This window comes from Cottoperca gobio, chromosome 15 (assembly GCF_900634415.1).
Source record: "Cottoperca gobio chromosome 15, fCotGob3.1, whole genome shotgun sequence".
NCBI lineage: Eukaryota > Metazoa > Chordata > Actinopteri > Perciformes > Bovichtidae > Cottoperca > Cottoperca gobio.
This window is the reverse complement of record NC_041369.1, coordinates 8,941,427-8,947,520: the sequence shown is the minus strand read 5'-3', so window position 1 is coordinate 8,947,520 and position 6,094 is coordinate 8,941,427. Positions and strand designations below refer to the sequence as shown.

At 41.1% G+C, this 6,094-nt stretch overlaps 1 long non-coding RNA gene across 1 annotated transcript; it reads left to right on the top strand.

Annotated features, from left to right (window-relative positions):
• Positions 1-2,305: 2,305 nt before the first annotated feature.
• On the top strand, positions 2,306-5,055 carry LOC115020153 (uncharacterized). The gene is made up of 2 exons (XR_003833543.1): positions 2,306-2,776; positions 3,347-5,055. It is a non-coding gene; the product is annotated as an uncharacterized LOC115020153 (long non-coding RNA).
• Positions 5,056-6,094: the final 1,039 nt, after the last annotated feature.

The window sequence follows — 6,094 nt, the reverse complement described above, 5'->3', positions numbered from 1 at the left end:
GATCTAAACCCGAACGGTCGTTTGTTGTTGGACTTCTGTGCTAGTCATGGAATGGCCATAACAAACACCATGTTCGAACATAAGGATGCTCATAAGTGTACGTGGTACCAGAGCACCCTAGGCCAAAGGTCAATGATCGATTTTGTAATCGTATCATCTGATCTGAGGCCGCATGTTTTGGACACTCGGGTGAAGAGAGGGGCGGAGCTGTCGACTGATCACCATCTGGTGGTGAGTTGGATCAAGGGATGGGGGAAGACTCTGGACAGACCTGGTAAACCCAAACGGGTAGTGCGGGTGAACTGGGAACGTCTGGAGGAAGCCACTGTCCTGGAGATCTTCAACTCACACCTCCGGCGGAGCTTTTCAGACATCCCTGTGGAGGTTGGGGGCATTGAACCTGAGTGAGCGATGTTCAAAACCTCTATTGCTGAAGCTGCGGTGATGAGCTGTGGTCTCAAGGTCTTAGATGCCTCAAGGAGCGGTAACCCTTGAACACCGTGGTGGACCCCGGTGGTCAGGGAAGCCGTCCGACTGAAGAAGGAGTCCTTGGCAATGTAAACTATTTTGATTTCACAGCTCTCATTGCAAAAGTAAAGACAGGTGAAGCTGGGATTCTGGAGATTTGTTTCTCGTTCCCCTCGTTTAGTGTCTGTGTGTATATATCCCTGTCTGTCCCAGTCACATTTATTTACAGTATATCACGCTAGTTATTATTACTATGTTCATACCTTATTAGGTGAGATCAGCTCAATTAATGTTCCCAGACAGGGGAAAATCTCTAGTGATGGGCAAATTAAGCTTTTATGAAGCACTGAAGCTTTTCAGCCAATTGCTTCGGAAATGGGTTCATTACTTGAAGCTTCAGTTACAGTGAGCTCTACTGGCGAAGTGCAAGGCTGCAGTGGATTTGCCTTGAAAATGATTTGATGCACACACACACACACACTGAATATCATCTTCTATTTAAAAATAAAGGTTGATGATTGTGTGTATATATTATTGAGAAGACAGTGCTGGGGGTAAAATGTGGGCTTATTAGGCTTTAAATGATAGTACAGTTTAATATTGGATAGAGATAAGGGAAATGAAACGCAACAGATGGACACTGGTTGGATTCAAACCCTGGGCTGCTGCGGCACGCCTTTAATTGAGGGAACGCCTGTTCTACGAGCTGCGCCACCGGGGCTGCACATTTTTATATGGGATGTACATTATTCTTTCAACAGATTTAGATCTGGTTTCTTTACTTGCACACAAGGAACAGATGATGCTGGCGTGCATAACAATTGTTTCGCTAGTTGGCTGGCTCCATAATGATCAAATTCAAATGCGATACCAACAACTCAACAGCAATAACGTATACTACTACGACGACAACCCACAAATTGTGCATTGTTTAGAGCGGTTATAAAGTGTTGAGGCGCTCAAATTCAAAACTGTCTCAACCTGTCAGAATCGAGACAAGGCAGTGGCAGCGAATCACCTGATTGGACCGCGAACCAGTTCGCTGATTCATTCAGGAAATACGTCATATGTCACGTGATTTGAAGCAAGTTTCGAAGCAGTGGTTCGATGGAATTGTAGTCCAGAGTTTGAAGCACGTATTGAAGCTTCAGTATCACACTGCCATCACTAAAAATCTCCCCTTTCTTGCTGGTTCCATCCCAAAAAAAAGAAACTCGAATAGATTGCAGACAAACTCGCAAAAAAGTCCACAAATTGTGAGGGGGATCAATTGCGGTTCGCTCCCCTTATATTTTGAATCGCACGCCAAACCCGCGAACCAGTTCCTGAATCAGTCACGTGGTACGGCAGGTTTGTGAGGCTTCGAACGTCATCACCTACGTCATCAATACAAGCATCGATACGCGCTTCACAAAAGTTTTCCTGGATTACTCGACACACGCTTCGAAGTCTCGACACGGAAGGACACATCACTAGTTTTCAGTTTACTTTTTACCTTTTGTATTTTTTAAACTTTCTTTTATTGTTTTATTCAGAGATAACAATTACAAACATTACATTTTAAAGTCAACAGTGCCTGAGTGGGGACATTCTACAATATAATCAAATAATACTTAGTGTTTTATGCCTCCTTTTTAGATATGTATCTTATTAACCTTTTCCCCCAGCCTTTGAGAAATGTGTCTTCCATAACTTTTAACCTGTATGTAACTGTAGACATTAGCTTGTTTTCTATCATTATAATTTATTACAGTTTACAAGAGAACCTCATGATTTACAATGTATTTAAGTTGCATTTGTTGTTCACATTATTTCATTTAGTATACATAAGTTTTATTGTGAAGTCTCGGCGGAAGTCTCGTTTGGTTGCTCCCATGTAATTAAGACGCGCAACACCTGCGACCAAATAGACACTTAAGAGCTCCGGAGGAAAGTTTGGACCGGTGACAAAAGACTTCAGTGCGCTTATAACGACACCACAAGACTTCCTCACGTTATAGCATGCAGCCAACGAGGTATAGTTGTTTGTATTGTACAGTTATTTACGTTGGTAGGAGGTTATGCTACATTGTTTGTTTGTTTGTTATGTTTACTTTTCACGGTGGATCTGGAGGAGAGAAAGCTCCAAATAAACCCATTATAAGAAAGCCAATTATGTCTGCCTGTGCTTGGAGGGAGTTACAGTGAAAACTCGACTGTCCATCGACGCGAGTGTGCCTTAATTGACGATGCGGCAACTGAAAGACCAGCGAGCCTTTCGTCATCAGTAGGGCTGAAGGATGAGCCGAAATCACGCCATACACACACCGTAAGAAGACGCACACAGTTTTGAAAGGCAACGTTCAAAGACAAATCTATTAAGAGCTTGCACACTAATAAGTTAAGAGTTGTCTAAGAAGCTGTCTTGGGTAAAGGTTTGCTAAAATATTATGTTTTTACTGTGAATGAGATCGACTGTGGTTTGGCTCATGTATTTATGTTGGCCAGCTTGCCATTTGTTGACACAATTAAAGTGCCAAAGTTAAAGGGTTAATACGTTTTCTAGTGAACTATATATATTTCTAAATCAAAGTGTGTTTTGGAAATAATAAGTGAAGACTATTTTCCGTTTGATATTGAAGTGTTGATGCATATCCAGTGTATTTTGTAAGGTAACATTAAAAGTTTAATTAAGCCGTCTTATGCACATTTTCAATTTTCTAAGTGCAACTTTGTTTTTCAAAATGTTAACATTAGAGACATTTCAGCTTTAAAGTAAACATTAAAGGGACATTTACATAGGAGTAAGTTTTTTTAAAGGGTTACATTTTCTTCTGGTAAATGTGAGTTACTGTGGAGTTGAAAATGTCAAAGTCAACAAGCCTACAATCTACCTTAGGGATAGTGCAAATTCTCAAGACCAAGTATCAGAAGACCAAGCGGTGGATGCTGAAGCGCAGCAACCAAGAAGAGGTCAGAGAACCAAGACTCTGACAGAGAAGGGTAAAGCAATACAAGAAGAAAAAACTATAGCGCTTCAACAAAGATTCAACTACATTTATGACAAATGGAAAGCACAAGTCAAATCTTCAAAGCAGCCATTCTCACAATCTACAGAGCCTTTACCTGAGGATCTGATAAATGACATCATTGGGGAAGTCACAAGTCTTTCTGAAGATGTCCAACGTGTTTATGATGATCTACGTAAAGTCTCAACTCCAGACCAAGACATACGTCAAAGAGTGGATCTGTGTGTAGAGATGTCTGTTTGTTCTAAACAGAGCATCAAGTTTACTGGATGGAAGGATTCCAGAAGAAGAAGATTGGCCAGAAGCAGTCTCTCTCCTTAATACAAGCACCTACAAATCTGGTTCTTCCTTGAAAAACAGCTCAAAGCGTTCGGGCAGGTCTTCTGTAAAAAGACGGGAGGCTGCTGCTGAAGCTGCTGCAAGCCAAGCTGTTCTGAAAGTGTTACAAGAACAAGAAAGAGAACAATTGTAAATAAAGTGCTTGGAAGTAGAAGTTAAAAGAAAGTTGGCTGAAGAAGATACAGCAGCTGTTAGGCGTTGTTTAGAAAGGGAAGCAGAAGAGGACGCAAACATTAGAGCTAGAATGGAAGAAGAGCATGTAGCTCTACAGAAGACTCTGGAGGACAAACGGATGGAAATACAGCATTTGGAAGCAGTGAAAAGTCTCAATGCAGCACAAGCAAGGATATGGGTGTATGACCAGGAAGATTCCATAAAAGAAGAGTGGAAAACATGCTGAAGAATGAGATGAGATGAGATGGGGGGGTAAATAACCAAGTGCGGGCTCCCACAAGCTGTGGTCACCTCCTCAAATGAAAGCACAACAGAGCTGATGAAGACACTAGCAGGTGCTTTAACTGCCAGTAGAGTTCCAGTTCCTGAACCTTCGGTATTCAGTGGGAATCCATTGAAATATAACGACTGGAAACTCTCCTTTGAAACTCTGATCATAAAGGCATTCAAGATAAAGAGAAACTATACTACCTACGTAGATATGCAAGTGGACAAGCAGAGAAAGCAATCGATGGCTATTTTCTACTCTGAACTGAATCTGCCTATGTTGCAGCATGGGAGATTTTGGAAGAGCGATACGGTAATCCTTTACAATTGCGAAGTCCTACCAAGACAAGCTCCATGCGTGGCCCAAGATAGGGTCTGAGGATAGCTTTGAGCTAAGAGAGTTTGGTGATTTTCTCCGTAGTTGTGAGGCTGCCATGGTCCATATCAAGGCATTGGAAATCTTAAATGACTGTAATGAAAACAGACAAATGCTTTCAAAGTTACCGGCTTGGCTAACAGCGAGATGGAACCGCAAGGTTATTGAAGTACAAGAAGAGATGAACCAATTCCCCTCCTTCAGCCAATTTGTCAAATTTCTGACTAAGCAAAAATTGCCTGCAACCCTATCACATCACTGCAGTCACTGAAACAAAGTGAAGCGGAAAAAACATCTATAATTTATTACAGTTTACAAGAGAACCTCATGATTTACAATGTATTTAAGTTGCATTTGTTGGTCACATTATTTAATTCAGTATACATAAGTTTTATTGTGAAGTCTCGGCGGAAGTCTCGTTTGGTTGCTCCCATGTAATTGAGACGCGCAACACCTGCGACCAAATAGACACTTAAGAGCTCCGGAGGAAAGTTTGGACCGGTGACAAAAGACTTCAGTGCGCTTATAACGACACCACAAGACTTCCTCACGTTATAGCATGCAGCCAACGAGGTATAGTTGTTTGTATTGTACAGTTATTTACGTTGGTAGGAGGTTATGCTACATTGTTTGTTTGTTATGTTTACTTTTCAAGGTGGATCTGGAGGAGAGAAAGCTCCAAATAAACCCGTTATAAGAAAGCCAATTATGTCTGCCTGTGCTTGGAGGGAGTTACACTGTATGTGAGTTTCTCCGTTATTAGGATATCACTAATAATGTTCAGCCATTGTTTGTAGACTGGTGCATCAGTTTTTAGCCAGTTCTTTGTTATAGCCTTCTTTCCAGCGCCAAGGAGAATCTTGACCAGGTATTGATCTCCTACATGAACAGAACCTTCCATATGTCCCAGGTGCAGTACAAGACAGGTTATTGAATCCCACGAACCTAACACCTCTCAGAGAACAGAGTGTACACAGTCCCAGAACGGTTGAATTTTCGTGCAGCTCCAAAAAACGTGTGGTTAGATTCCATATGCATGCAGTCTCCAGCATTGCTGTTGCTTGTTGATTGTTTACCACTGATTTTGGGTGTGATAAAAGAACAAATTTGTTTTTTTCAAACAAATTCTCGACATCTATTTGACTGTGTAGTGGTCTGGTGGATTTTCCACATATCATGCCACATCTCATCTGAGATCTCTTCGCTCAGTTATTTTCCCCATTTAGTTCTTACATTAAGTGTTGAATCTTTTTAGCTTCCATCAAACAAGAGTAGAGGATTGACATAACTTTGGAAATGGTATCACGGTAAACTCGTACAATAATCTTTACAATAGGGTGTATTTCTTCTTTTTGTCTAACCCTTTTTGTATAGTAATCCCTCATTTGCAAGTCTTGGTTTTCTAGATCAAAACTGTTTTTCAAGTCTTGAAAGCTTCTCATTTCTCCCTTATGGATAACTG